The following is a 15,973-nucleotide window of genomic DNA, read 5'->3' as shown; positions in this document are numbered from 1 at the left end:
TGCTGATAAATAAATTTTCGTAACAACTTTGTGGATCAGCCACCATCAGGAGTGAGTATATGTCAACACTCAGTGCTACACTGCTTCTCTAACTCCATCTCTTAATAGCTCTCACAGTACAGAATTTCAGCACAGCAGCAGACTTAACACACTGAAAATTGTAGTTTAATGTTAGCAGCATTGGTTGCCTCTAAATACACACCCTACTTCTGCCACTGTACAGAAGAGTCAACGGTCTAAATATGTTTCTTGTGTTACAGACTGTTTCCTCGCAGGTGACAGCTATGTAACTTGTTTAGTCGACATTAAACATTTACTTCTATTTGGCTTTCAGCTTCACGAATCTTTCTCTTAAGGAGAATTATGTAGAAAGTTTTTAAAACTTTGGTATATACATGCTTGTCTCCTTAGTCTGGATATCCTAAGATTCTCCCTCATTTTACCTTCTTAAGACAGCTAGCATTAGTTTACTGCTGTTCTGCTATTCCTTAATTTTGTATCACTTTTAGTACTTTTTCCCTCTTATTTCCCTCAGGCTTCTCCAGCAGGAAATGGTAACAGAACTATAGTCAATACAGCCTGAAACAAAATAAAACAAAAGTGCCTGTATTTGAAGACAGCATTGTATGCACTGGATAAACAAGCATAGTTTCAGAATTGTACATCAATTTTTTCATCTGTCAGGTTCTCCACTTCAGCGTGACCCTCAAGGCACAGACTTCACACAGATTACAATGCTTTGCAGATGATTTTACACAGAAAAGAAGCAAAAGACAAAAAGAAATGACCACTTGTGCTTAGGTATTTAATAAAAATACTTATGTATATCTTTTAATTAAAAGTGAAGAGTAAGTCTTATAACAGGTGCCCAGCAATTTCTGCAAAAGACATTCATGTGAAGCATTGGCCAGCTTTCAATATGGAATCTGGTTCTATTTTGTCAATGTTTTTAAGATGGCATTATGATTTATTTAGCAGCAGCTGGAGATATCATTACTAACATATGTGCCCCTCCCAGGCTAACTGTCAAAAACACTCAGCAGGCACCTCAGATACAATATTAATGTTTCTGAATGTTGCTACAATAGACACAGAAAGTCCATACATGTAAGGCAAGAGGAAAAAAAATCTGCACCTGCCTAGATAGAAAATAAGACAAAGCAGAAGGATTCAAACTCATACTAATTTTGTGCAACAATTTCTAAGCATATTTTGTCTAAAAACTCAATAGTTTTGGGTTGTAGGAGCTCCTATGTTTTAAAGAATATTATTTTTAAAAGTTAAGATAGAAACTGCACATACAACACAGTAACCTAAGACTTCAGCAGTTAGGATGTAAGTTGAAGAAATGAAAATCTGTGTCAATGGGTGTCATCCACCAGAAGACTAGGCTGGTTATAAACTGAAGCACGAAGAGCCATGTGTGAAATGGGAATAACAACACATACTTACTTTCCTTATTAAGGAAAATGCAAGAAAAATTCATTGGGACTGCAGTACTCAGGTTTTATATTCATAGTGACCACACACAGAGCAGACCAATTTTAAGATGTATCTCAGGTGGAGCTGTTCAGGAAGCCTTCCAGTAGTTTGGGAATTAAAGTTTGAGCAGAATGACTGAGCTGAGGGTTGTCATGGTGCAGAAGCACAGCCAAGCATGCTGAATTAGTACATCCTCTCCAGGTAGAGGTGGCAAGTGTGGAGGAGTGGTAAACCTCTCAAGAACGTATGAAAGTATTTAACTTTAGACATTTACAAAAAAAAAATCATTCAAATCCTGGAAAACTGCCATCCTTTGCCCCCAAATGACTTGAATAAAAGAGTTAGCAGAATCAGTTAGCTCTGAGTAAAATGTTTTAAAGAATAAGGAATAACTTAAGATGACAAATACAGGAAAATGTAGCACCAGTTCTTAAATGTTTTAAAATAAAAGTTAAAAAAAATCAAGGAAGAAGGAAAATGAAATACCACTCAGAAATTTACTTCAGGGACTTCATAGAATATATGGTAGAAATAAGCAATCATTAAAGTTAATGAAGAGTAGAAGAAAAGTCCAATGTGAGACAGATAATCTGTCATATATATTGAAATACAAAGCACAAGAACATATTGTCAAGCTGATAATATTCTACACATTATTTAAAAGAAAACTGAAGGTATCCTTTACTCAAAACTAGCAAAAAAAAAAAAGTCAAATTGACACAAAGAAAAAGGTCTAAACAGCACAAGCACTGACTGACTGACGTTTATAAACAATAACATTTGTGAAAAGAGCCAAAGTAGAGTTGCAAATATTTTTCTTTCCCTCTTTCATTTCCTCAGTAAGGCCAAAAGAAGACAGAGAGAATGGAGTTTTCTGTAAGGAAATGGAGATAAGAAACAGCTTCCTAGGGCAGGAGCAGTACAGGGAGAAGCAATGTAACCAATCCTGGTTGCTACAGCATGCGTGGATATATGTGCCTTGGGGAAAGTTTAATACAGATCACTGTTCATGCCTTAACGTAATTTGACTGTTGAATAGCATCTGCTGAGTGCGTAGACTCAGAACTTCAGAGGCAAATACTACTAAACACTGAGAAATTCCAGATATGGAGTTGATATCCTCCTCCAGTACACCTAGCTTTTACCTGAATGTACTGTTGACAGAACTTCAGGCTCATATGAGCTAATGAATCTAAGGATACTAAACTGACCAGTTCAGACAGTTCTGTGGGGGAGTGTAAGTTGTTTCCTCTTTCTTTTTCCTTCTTTTCCTTTTCTATAATTTTATTGGATTTTATTACACATTGGGCTTCATGGTTTTCAACAATACTTCTACATTTCACTCGTGAACAACATATTTGTTATTGGAAATGGATGAGAAGCAGGAAATTTTTCTGCTATGCTGTTCAGACATTCAACACCCCACTGACACTCTGTAGTCATTAATAAGCATCATATCACCAAATGGCGAAGATATGAACAGAAGAGAGAACAATTAAAACTGAACTTCGATCTGCTTAGATTTGTCAGGCTGCAAATTAGATAACATAGCTTCTTTTTCTTTTTTTTTTTCTTTTTTTTTTTAGTTATTCTATCCTCCCAAAGACAGACACTGGAACGTGCAAAAAGTAATTAGTAGAAGTTTTGATAGTAGGCAGATGCTATATTCAGTTTTTAAGCCATTGGATCTGTGAACTTGGCACAGTGTCTTTATTTTAAGAAGACAGTATCTCCCAGCCTGTGCACTCAGTCTACAATTCAGATTTTCAGACTTTCTAATATGATAGTACAGCTGATGGAGACTACTGTCTTTTTCTTATTCACACCATTTTGAGATGTACAGTAGTGAAGAAATCTATTTTAGCTAAAGAACCTTGTCTTAGCACTGTTTCAAAGCATAATTCCTTAAAATAGAGCTGGAATATAATTATTTACAGCATTTGCTCCTTACTGTAGATTTCATTATAAGTTATAGATCACTCTGTGATAAGAATATTTCTTGTAGGCATGATATATCCTTACAACTTTTTATTTTAAACACATTATAATATTTTGGATTTATTCTGCCTAAACAGCACATTTTTACCAGAAACAAATACTATGCTCATGTAATCACAATATTTATTTAGTCAGTGCTGAACAAAGCAGAAAATATAGAAGGGGAAAGATTTTTCACTTAAATGCAAAACTCCAGGTGGAAATATGCTTTCTGTCATTTTAAAGGACTGCGGCATTACAAAAGCAACACAAACGTGTGAACCTTTTTCTCCCCTTGTCTTGCAGCTGATCTATTTAGACAAGTCACTTTGACATCCCTATGAAAGGTATGAAACTCCTGCATCAAGGAAATTGCCTATGATTAAGGGATAATACAAAAGGATGTTTAATCTTTTTTTCTAGCCCACCTAACACATGTTAATGAACATCAAGAGTTTTTACCCTCTCTTGCTAAACGAAAGACCAGATTTTTTACTTTTTTCTAAAAAATAAATGATCAAATCCATTGTTTCTTGTACATTTGATTTGAAACACAAATGAATATGCAAACACTGAAAATATGAAGTCTGTCTGTTCACGCTACATGACCTTACTAACTATCCAGAAATTATTCATTTAGCAACAACTTGTATTTTACTGAAATAACAACATATGTGCAAAATTGAATAAATTATTTTGCATTTAACTATTTTTTAATTTCTGATTTGGACTGCAAAATATTTATATAAAATTAATGGAATCTGCTGATTTAGTAAGGGAGCTACAAAACAAGATCTGCCTTTTTTAATGTTTTGCACAGATCCTCTCTTCTTCTGATAGTTTTACTAATTTTCAATTCATCCCGTTATGCAGCAAGTATATAAAGGCTTACTTATTATTTTCTTACTAACATAATATGTACACACAGGAGTTTAAATTATCCTGAGGTTATGTCTGTGATTTAGTTTTATATACCCGTCAAATCTAATCACTTTACATTTTTAAATTATTCACAGGAAGGCACATGAGATTTCAAGAGGTAAGAGGACAGTTGCTCAGATTGAAATTGTAGGAATCACTTTAAAATCTATTTTTCTAACAAATTCTGATTTAAAATGCTTGCATTCTAAAACACTGTGATGACTGTCTTTGGATGATGACTTATGAGACATATTCAGCAACAAACAATGGAAAAGATCAATTTTTGCTTTATCAAATGCCAGAGAAGAAAGCTGAGTGTTTGGATGCTCTGGAAATGGATTAAGTAGTTAATCCCTTCAAAGGTCATGGAAAAGGAGAAACATACGTGCACCACAGGAATACAGATATTAAAGATAAATGACAATATGTTGTTACAAAAATTTTATCAAGTCAAATGTTTATCAGTTCTATTACAGAACTGACATACTTCACGATTTCTTCTCCTTTCTTTTTAGAGAGAACAATTGTGTCAAACAAAAATATTTTAAAACATGCCCCAAGCCCCTCTGTTGTGTTTTTTAATTATTTACATTCAGGCTGGCTATGCTATCAATTGTACTGCCTTCTGGAGTAAGTGAAACTGGGTAAGGCAAGTATAAAATCTAAAGATTGCTATTTCATGCCCTTGGTCTCAAATATCTCTGAGTTTTAGAAGCAGACCATTTTAAAAGAGAACCACTCATTCAACTCCATACTGAAGGCATAAGACTAATATTTTGAAAACCTCTAATTCAAAGACCTGTTATCTTTACTTGACCTTATTTCCTGTCATTGGCAAGAAGTGAGCTGCTTCTATTCACTCTAATAGCCATATAGTATAACCCTTGCTGTGAACAACTGCTATTTATGCATCCCTTTGTAGAAAGCTCCAATCTTGGGAAGTCATATGTCTGCCTCAGAAGGGTCATTTACAAACAGCCTCTTGTTTGACCTAAGGGATACATCACATCACCTCACTCTGTACTTTTTACCTTGTATACTGTACTTCCTTCCTCTCATGTTTAACACAGCACAGGTGGTTTTGTGTTTCAAAACCAGGTGTCTAAGTCTGAAGTCTGAATGTTTACTTCCTTATTGTTTTTAGCTGGACTTCAGAACTTAGAAAAATACAGATACTTTTCTTTGAGAAAGAAAAATCTGTCTTTCATGGCTTCTTTCTATTTTGTAGAGAAAAGATTTTGTTGACTTATCAGATATATATCTGATAGATATATCAGATATATATCAAATATGAGCCCAAACCACATAGTTACTCCCTTTTCCAAATCATTATTAATGACAAAATTAAATATATATATTTATAATTCTTTATGTGCAACTATGAGGTTGCACATAAAGAATTAAAAACCTTTTCCACTATTAAGAAATGGCCACTATATAAATTACAGAAGATATTTTACAAGAGAGCCCAAGAATGGAAACTTTTTGAAGTCTCTCATATTTTTTAATGGTATGCAGACAGCTTTGTATAGATAATTATATTTGCTTGAAGTCGGCCAAAGTAGAAAAGCAGGAAATTCCCTTTCAATGTTCTCAATTCAGTTGTGTGTCATGACAATCTGTATTCAAATGAACACAAAATAATAAAACAATACAGAAATGAAGGCATTATTTTACATCAACTCCATGTAATTAGGATAACATTATTTTTTCTTGAAGCAGATCAGCAGAGCCAGGTTGTTATTTCAAAGATTTAACAAGTCAAAAAATAAACATGTTTTGCACAACAGAAGTCACAGAATCATGGAATACCCCGAGTTGGAAGGGACCTGTAAGGATCATCGAGCCCAACTCCTGACTCCACAGGACCACTCAAAATCATGAGAATTTTTTCATCAGCTTTGAAATAATTTTACCACACTGAATCTGGGTGGATAAACCAACAGACAATCATGGAAGTCAGATGAAGATTTCAAAAAAAATTATCCTACTGGTGCATTTTATCTCCTCTGTGAAAGGAGGAATTGACTGTTTAATGTTTCCCAATGCATCACAAAGCTACACCTATTAACAATACTATCACCAATATTTGAAATGCATACCATTGTACATCTCAAATAACATTCTCTAGAATATCCTTCCAGTGATCTTTGCCTAAGCAGGAGCCACAATAATGTCCCAAATTTGATAACATTGATAAAGTTGAAAACACATAACCTGCTTTGTAAGAAAATCTCTTTTCTTCTTTCTCATTCTGTGATAACACTGGATCAATTCTTGTATGATTTCCATTTTCCTAAGGACTGTTTTGTAGAAGACTCTACAGAACCAACATGAAGCTCAGCTTTACTTTGAAAATTTATAGTAAATATGCCAGAGTGGATGATACATTTTATTATGGCTTGTTCTGAGAAAATAACAGAATTTCTGGGCAACAGGCAAAGCCTGTGCTGGAGCATTTCATGCTGTCTTCATAAGTAGTTGTTAGTTAAGACTGTGAAAGCAGGAGCTGAGAGAGTTGTGAGGTGGATGAAAAGTTTGCCAGGGGCAAAATGCTGAAAGAAGGAGTATTTGGTTGGAGGTGGTTTACTGCTTAAGTTTGCAATGATCAGTTTTGTGATTAATCTTGTTTCATAAAATGACAAAAAGCTTGTGGGAGAGGGTGTGTGCAAAAAATGATTAGAACAACACAAGAGGAAACAGATGCTCTTGAAAGTTACAGTAGTAGAAACTGGAAGAAAAGTACTATTTCAAGTAAAAGTATATATTTAACAACTAATAATGAAAATTTAAATTAGTTAAGGGGCTCATCAACTGGAAATATCAAAGGGGAAAAAGATCAGGAGGTATTACCTGTTTTTGGAAAGACTGTATTGCCAACATGATACAACCATGAGAAGCCAGAAGTGATCCTGGAATATATGAGGCGAGGCATTTCCAGTGGAAATAGTCAAATTCTCATAACACCAGAGAAGGTGTTTTCAAGCCTCATCTGGATTACTGTTCACATTTTCCCATATTATAAATTATTTTTTGTTCAGAATTGAATGACTGGAGAGACTTTTTTCACCAACAGCCTAATGGAGACAAGAGTGAAAAGCTTCACGTGGTACAACAGAGAGAAGACTGCTAAGATGGTTCTCTACGAGCACATTAAAAAAAAGATTACTCAAGATGGAAAAAACCATACTGAATTTTAAACCAAATTAGTGCAAGAATAAGTAAATATAATCTAGATCAGCATTTTGTTCTGGATTTCAAAGGTTTGAACTACTAGAAAAGTGACAGTCAAGTGCCGCTTTCCATTAAATTTAGTAGCATCAAAAATCTTTACTGTTGTTGAGTTTGGTACATTTTGAGAATGGGTTTTGTGACCAGATAGTAGATACCTGCAATGGCAGTATCAAAGCAGGTTTCTTCCAGTCTGTCACTTTAAGATATATTGCTTGTGATAAAACACACTAGCTCTGATATAAAAATTACCACACTGTTGCCAAAATAAAGTTATCTGTAAAATAACACCTGCAGAGTATTGACATATTAATATGGTGTCCCACAAAATTAAATTCTAGAAACAACAGTTCTTTCTCTCCTCACTTCCTCCCACCACTTGCTTCATCAGATACTAAACTTAACAAGAACCATTTCACAAAGCAATAGCAACGATAGGAATATATTATGCAAAATGTTGACCCCGTTATATTGAAAGTTCAGTACATCATTACTTCCAAAAGAAAACATACCTTAGGATGTGGTGAAGTGTAGAAAGATACTTTTACAGTCAGTGTGAATATTTTAGTTTCTACTTTTTGTGGCACGTAATATTATTATGTCAGGGAATTATTCATCTGTAGTGTGTGACTTACTGCTCAGTCCTGTCCTATTTAATTCAGACCTATCAGACCAACTACTTTTCAGGTAACATAAGTCTTTTACATTAATTATTCTTTTGAGTAAGGAAGGCAAAACTGAATCTCCATTTACTACACTGAAATAAAATAAACCAAATAGGATATGAGAGATCAAGGAATTTATATTTTGCATTGATTCTGTCCATAACACAGCTGTTTTCCAGATTTAACCCTCATATTCCAAATTCTCCTACTACTTGATAAATCACTCATAAAGGTTTAGGTCTATCTTGTACCCAATTCGTCTTTCCAGAAAGAGATAATAAAGTGGACAGTGTTCATATTCAAGCACTGAAACATGGACAGTCCATTAGGAAATCTGAGTATGTCTACTGTAAGCTAGTTTTGCTGCTTTTTGCCTCAATTGTTCTTGTCAGTTTTAACTACTATTCTCATGACCATAATGTGCAATTATGCTACCCAGTGCATTGGTCTGTACTGTTATAGGAAACAATTGAACTAAGTCATGAAGGGTTAGGCTTGAACCCTTGTAAGCAGACTCTCCTGGAAGCCTAATTTTCATCCTTAAAAAAATACTCTGCTCTCAAAAATTAAAATCACTCATCATTAGAAAGTGTGGCTGCTGGTTTTCCAGTGCTGAGGTAGTAGATGGCAGCGTAAAAAGCAGACGGAGGTTAACACATCAGCTTCACACTCGTCTATCCCTCTCACCACCATAGTAGCCAGAATGACAACATAAAACTCATCTTCAGCCTAATGAGGTTTTCTTCAAAGGACATTCTACTTTACAAAAAGTGGAGTCAAGCTCTGTTACTTTCCGACTGCCTCCTGGTCAGCTCAGTATATACTTATAATCTTGTTCTGGAATGAATGGGTTAAGTAAAATCCATTTTCTCCCCTGGAGTTGAGCTCTACCACTCTACCACTCTTCCATAGTCCACTATATACTACATATATCATACATAACAGTTATCTGTTCATCTTTTTGGTAATTAAGTTAGTACCTGAATAAATCAGAATCTAGTGTTCTCCATATTTCTGTTTTGCCAGCTTTTTCGTATGGGTAGTTTGGGTAAGGTACTGTGATTTTAAAGTGTTGCATATTAGATGATACAAACATAGTACTTGTCGTTGCCTTCACCTGAACGCTACTTGTTTCTGAAGGATTCAGAAATGAAACAACAGGGCATCAGTTTTTCTCAGTACAACTAAGCAAGATTTTGATCTCATTACAATCTCCAGAAAGTACATTGGATATGAAAGCTCTAAAGAAATGAATTTGCCTGCTTTTGAAGTGATGTAGTTACCTCCTTCCTCTGCTTCGACTTCTTCTGCCAAGGCCTTCAGTATGGTGGAAACACTGCTCAACAAGCCATTGACTCAATTTCTGTGCCTGATGAAATGAAAAAAATGCATGAATCCAAGACAGGTGCTAGTGACATTATTCAATACACTTCTGGAAGACGCTTAAAGTTATAAAAAAGCAAGAGAACCCACCTAGACTATATTAGATGAAAATCTAGGACAGAATACAAACGGAGCTCTGAGCTAAGGCATCCTGCATGAGAGAGCTCTTGGTAAAGGTTTGTTATCAACAGCATTTTGGGAAGTGGCTTGGCCTTTATTACCAGTGCAATAGGCAAACTCTTCTTCCTAATGCCACAATATTTTAACAACAACCATGAGCAGAGAAGGCTTAATAGTAAAGGTAGTCTGAACAATAGTATTTAAGATTTTGTTTTAGTCCAATTACTGTGCTGTACACCAATTACAATAAATGCCCACCATCCAGTTAAATGTCTCCACAGCTCTCACGCTTTTAAAGGAGAAAAAGGCTTTCTGAAGAGGGAGAGAGGTGAAGACATGTCCTGAAGGTGACAAGTAAGAAATCAGCAATCCCAGTATGGGAACTGAGACCCCAGCTGAGCAGTCTGAGATCTACTCAGAATATGTGGAAAACGCTTCCCTGTGGCAAGGAATGGTGAAAAGGGCACACATAATTGTCAATAGCTACTGCTGCACTCCATGTCAAAGTGGTGCTACAATTGGCATCCAGCAGCCTCTGCATAAGGCCACATGGTTGGAAGAAATTGCTAAATTATTTGACTTGTAAACCCAGTTTGAAATGCTAACTGCAGAATATTTGTCTGAGTGATAAACTCTTTAAGGAGAAACCTTTGATCTCCAGTCAAGTAAAGACCCTTAAAAGTCCTGAAGTCTGGGATAGCCAGCCCTAAAGACCTTTGTTTGCAACCATCGCTGAAAGGGGGGGAGGGAGAAAGCATTTTGCACAGTGATTGCCCAGAAGTTTGGCTTTGCTTGTAAAGCTGGAGGGCGAAAGGCTGTGCAGTTCCCTTCCCTCCCCCCAGCAAAATAGGGTTATCCAGCTTTATGGTACAAGACAATTCTTAACTATTGGTTTGGGCTTACCAAAGAAGATTTTAATCTGTAAAAAATAAAATAAAACAAAATAAAATACTTATAGACAGTAAATTTTCTTGTTCATGAAAAAAACATTTTTTATATCAAATTAGAAGCAACCTGTCACATCCCTTAAGTGCAGCACATTGCATCACCTTTTCAGTTCCTTGCAGTGAAATGGAAAATAGTTCAATCTGCATGCCAGTTCCAGTAGAAATATTTATTTACTTTATCACCGAGTTTGGATCAGCAAAGCCAAAGCCTGCACATGTGCTAACTGTCATTTTTCACCATCACTCGAACTAAAAGCAGCAATGCTATGCTGTCACTACCGTCCTCTGAGCAGAGGACAGTTGAACCACAGGTGACCTCCCTCCTGCCACTGCACAAGCAGCCTCCGGAGAGACAGCAGGGTTAGTAACCTTCTCTGCCTCCTGAGACTATCCATGAATAATATTCTTAATTTCCAAAATGTCTTGTGGCAGAAAGAAGTAGAGTTCAAAAAAATCTACCAGAAATTGGGCGGATCCAAATTTCACTCCTTCTTCCTTCTGTGTCCTTTCACCGCTATCACCCCGGACAAAAGTTCACAGTTGACTAGCAATGTCTGTAAATTGCAGATCTTTAACTTCTAGTTTTAGCCTCTGTTGTGCTCCCAAATGGGATGGTGTTGCTTGATGGGGTCATCTATTTACTTAAAACAGGACTGGGATCAAAAGTTCATTTTCATTGACCATTAAAGGGCAATGATATATTAACAACTTCAGCCACTGCTGGGCTGGATGTGACTCGTAGGTGACTGACACCATATGCCAGCCACCTTATTTCTTACAAGATTTATTTCAAGCCTCTTCCCTACACCTCTCAGGGAATATGGGAACAGCCATCTTCCATATCAATCTAGAAGGTGTACCTGTAGGCAATCTTAGACACATTATCTTCCCCTTAGAGGTCACTGGTGATTCATTACAGCATATTTACTTCCCACCAGCCACTTGGATTTACTTAAATGAATCAGTAACACTCAATTTCTGCCTAATGAAGTCTTACTCATATTCCAAATTGCTGGCCACAAGAAAAACATTGTTAGCCTCTCAGGTAGGCTTACTACTTATGGAGAATTAAATACTAAAGTCAGCATTTGTGAGATAGAGAATGAAGGTGAAAAAAAAATGAGAAAGGATGAAAATGTAAGCTATTTCCAAGTCTTTGGACAGCAGAACTGAAAATGCGAGCAACAACAATTCATATTCCCACCAAGAGGCAGCCCCCTGGAAAGTGGAAGAAATGCAGTGGTGAATGATTTTTGGTGTAAAAGCCCAAGTAAAGTTATAATTTAGTCTTTCAAATTATTTGACAGTGTTCAATCCAGAGTTAAGGCAAATTTGTACAGAAGCTCAAAGACTTCCTCAATCAAATAAGCACACTTGGAGTACGCAGCTGACTGACACATCTGCTGAAAGCTCAGAGTCTATCTATGAAAAATGCAACGTGATTTTTTGTTTGTTTGTTTGTTTTTGTGGCATGTTTAAACACACAAGAGAAAGTGAGGGCCCAAGCCCTCTCTCCACACAGCCACCAAGTGCCCAGCTCACTCCAAAAAGACATAGCTGAGCGCTGTCTGCTCTGTCCTTCCCAGGCAGGGCAGCTCCTGCCCTCTCCAAAGCCAGGGCCTTTGGTCACTGATGGCACGATGCAAGGCCTTTTCTCAAGGTGTGGTGTACTGCGACTACCCCATCCAATCCATGAAGAAATGCCAAGGACTTGTGTAGACTGGTACCAGACCCTTCTTCAGCTGGGGGGGGGGGGGGGAAAAACCTATCAGAAAACTGGGAGGGGAGAAGCGCTCTGGGCAGCACCGGCTCGGCTTAAGGGACTCCTGCCACGGTCTGTAGATCACACAAGTGTATGGTGGCACCCATTAACTGCTTTTAGCATAACAATGGCTCTTTCTCATCTCTGCCCATCCTCCCTGTCCCAGTTAAATGAGCTATTTCCCAGACAAATAAAGTCTGGAGAGACTGCCTTCAGCAGGGGTAGGAGGCTGGGGATTCGGATGGGAGCCTCCGGGCAGTGCTAGGAGCCAGGGCCTCCCATGGGCGACGAGGGGACAGGAAAGCCTGATACAAGGAAGAGAGATGCAGAGAGCATGAGATGATGTGAAACCACGTTTACCTTCTGCTCAGGGGTCTGTGAGAGCAGGGGGAAACCACTGGCAGCGCAGTGCAGAGCCACCCCTGGGGACAAGAGGACAAGAAAGAAGGCCTGGAAGCTGACATGAGGAAGTTCACACCACCCCAGATCCGCTTCAGGAACCACAAAGTCTGCAAGTGCTGGGTTTCTGCCCTCCTCACTTGCTGTTTCCTCAATTTAGCTGTGTCTTCTCTGCTGAAAGGCACTGAGCTGGCAGGAGGGCAGCCACACAGCCCATGCTGGCGGCCTGACCCCACTCCTCCATCTTCCTTGCTCTGGCTGCAAGGGCAGCACATCTGAGCTGGAAGCTTCTTCTGAAATCCCAGTGCCTTCTCCAGCCTCTGGGGAAAACGAGTCTCCTCAGCCAGAGGGCTCACTGGGAACATGGCAGGAACCCTGCAGCAATGGCACTGTTTCCTCACCTCAGGGCAGAGTTATAGGACGTGTGGTGGCCATCTGACTTGTTCAGGATAGCGAGGCAAACTGCACAGTCTGTGGAAATGAGATGCAATTTTACATCCTGCTGAAACCCATGGTACTAATCCTTTCCTAAGCTCACCACTGCCCCAGTGCACAGACCAGCTACACAGCGGGATCTTTTGGAGTGAAAGACAGCATCACACTAACAGTGTAGCCTCATAGACCACTGCAATGAAAATTATGTTTTAACAGGAATAGCTGATATACTGGAACTATAAAATAGATGTACTGATGTATTGTCACAACCTACAGAGGGCAGAGAGCCTTAGGAAAATGTATTTGGAAACATCTCAAGCATAGACCTCCTCAGATGTAATTCTCTGTTGAAAGGACGAAGCTGATCAGTGCAGCAATGAGAACATTACTGGCAGGCACTGAATCAGCCTTGCTCAGCTATCTCCTCTCCTGGTGCAGCTGCCAGTTACCTCACCGTTACATATGCACTGGTGCTGCTGTGCATTGAGATGAGACCAGCTTGCTCATAGGCTCACAGGCTGTGGTAACATGGAATCCAGCTGGAGCAGGGTGTGCTCAGGACAGCCCTTGCAGGAGAGCTTGCAGCATGGTTTTGCCATTTCTCTTCAAAGTGCACTCTCTTCTATATGTCCCTTCCCAAAATTGCCGTGACTTTTGCCTTCATAATGAATTTTGATGAGATAAAAGCAGGTGTGGCCCATAGCATTTATTTATTCAGAAGCAAATGCAACATTCTAGGGGGATCAGGTGGATGTTTTAGAGTTATTCTAGGTCAGCTGCTTCCAGAATGAGTATGTGTACATTTATGTGGTCAATTAAAGAAAGGACTTGCCTTGAATACACAACTGCATTTTCTCTTTTAGATATTCCAGACACTTCTGGTCTTATGCTGAAGTTAACGTTACCTCTTTACATAATTCATACAGTAGACACAGGCAGAGAAAAAAAGTTAATTTCTTAACTGTAGCTTTCCTCTTTTTATGTTTGCAATTTCAATTAACTGTTCTAAATAACTGACAACATGGAATATAAAACATTCCTGCAACAATGTAGGTCTAACAGCAATTACGTTGATTTACTCTGGACCATGTTAAGTTCAGGGAGTAAGATAAAGAGACAAGAGTTTAAAACTTCTTTCACACTGATGTAATAAATTCAGTACATTGCTTTAAAGTTAGGGCAAAATAGCTGGTAACTGAAAGTCAAAAAAACCCTTGTTTTGTTTTCCACTGTGATGGAAAACAATAGATTATGGGAAAGTTCTTCAGAAGGTGATCAGAGGAAAAGTTCACCAGCATCTATCATGGGCTGTGTCTCTGTGGCCTGCTGGGATAGGAGGGAGGGACATAAAGGTGTCAGCAGTTGAGCTGATACGGTAAATCACACTAGCGCTAGTAAAGTGCAATGGCAGTCTAGTGTAAATGCCTTCAGACTTCTATTTCTTTTCCGAGGTTGTGCCCAGGACACGTCCCCTCTTTGTGACCTTATCTGTGGGGCAGTGGGTTGTGAACTAGTTTCTCCTCTTTAGTTTACGAGGACTAATCCATTTGCAGGTTAATAAAAGGTGAAAAGAACAATCACCATGGAGCCACCAAAATAAACAAATAGTACCTCTGACTGACTAAGGATTCTCATTTTTCCCTCACCCAGCATGCTCTGTCCATGTCCTCTCCCCCCTTCTGAATGCTCTGATCATAAGTACGTACAAAAACTATTAAAAAAAAAAAGAAAGAAAAAAAAGAAAAGAATTGGCACAATGCAAAACAGGAGAACGATGCTACTGTAAAACGTGGATAGTTCCACTGCATGTGCATGTAACTTGGGCATGTGAAACGTACTTCTCTCTGTCCAACCCCGTGGTTGGAATTGTAATCATTTCTTGAGATGCTGACTAATAATTAGTGTACTTAAGTGACCAGTGCTCTCCCAGTCCCAGTCCCAGGAAAGATTCCCTCAGAAATGACACAAAGCTGAGGTGTTCCATTTCATAATTGAACAAAAAGGTCACAACTTGCTGTTACAGTCTGCTGATAAGATTAATGAACTTTTTAACTGTGAGATTTATAATGCATGCAGTAGCTTGCTACAGCACTGTACACAGCATCAGTACCATCAAAAATGTATATTTACTGTAACAACAACCAAGAGTGCAAGAAGTCGGGACAAGAAGGATGACACCAGATTGGAAATCACCTGTGCACCTGCAGCCAGGGTGATGGAGCAGGGCTGCACACTGGGGCCATTTGCATCCCCGTGTGCACAGTGCCTTCCCATTTGTTCCCACCCCATCTCCTTCTATTGCTGTGGAGGTTCAGACAAATTCACAAAGAGGAGGCTATTGACAGAGTCTGAGACTGGTTTCCAATTACTCTGCGGTCCCCAGGATTCCAAGGGAAGCATACAAGAGAAGTGTGGTTGTTTACAACTAGGTGGACGAAGCAGGCTTGTAAGCAAGAGGAAAAAAAACAACTCCATTCAGCAGACTGGCTCTGCTCTCCGCCCAGCCCCTCCTTCCTCTCTTTTGGGATACGGACAGGTTGTTAATTCAGGAAAGCTTTGGTACGAGATAAAGGCTATTAGGGCAAAGCATGCCACATCCTTTTGCTTCTTTTAGTCAATTAAGTCTGTCAGCCAAGATCTACCATTATCTC

The sequence above is a fragment of the Numida meleagris genome, chromosome 5, assembly GCF_002078875.1.
Source record: "Numida meleagris isolate 19003 breed g44 Domestic line chromosome 5, NumMel1.0, whole genome shotgun sequence".
In the NCBI taxonomy this organism is placed as follows: Eukaryota; Metazoa; Chordata; class Aves; order Galliformes; family Numididae; genus Numida; species Numida meleagris.
Note: the sequence above shows the minus strand (reverse complement) of the source record.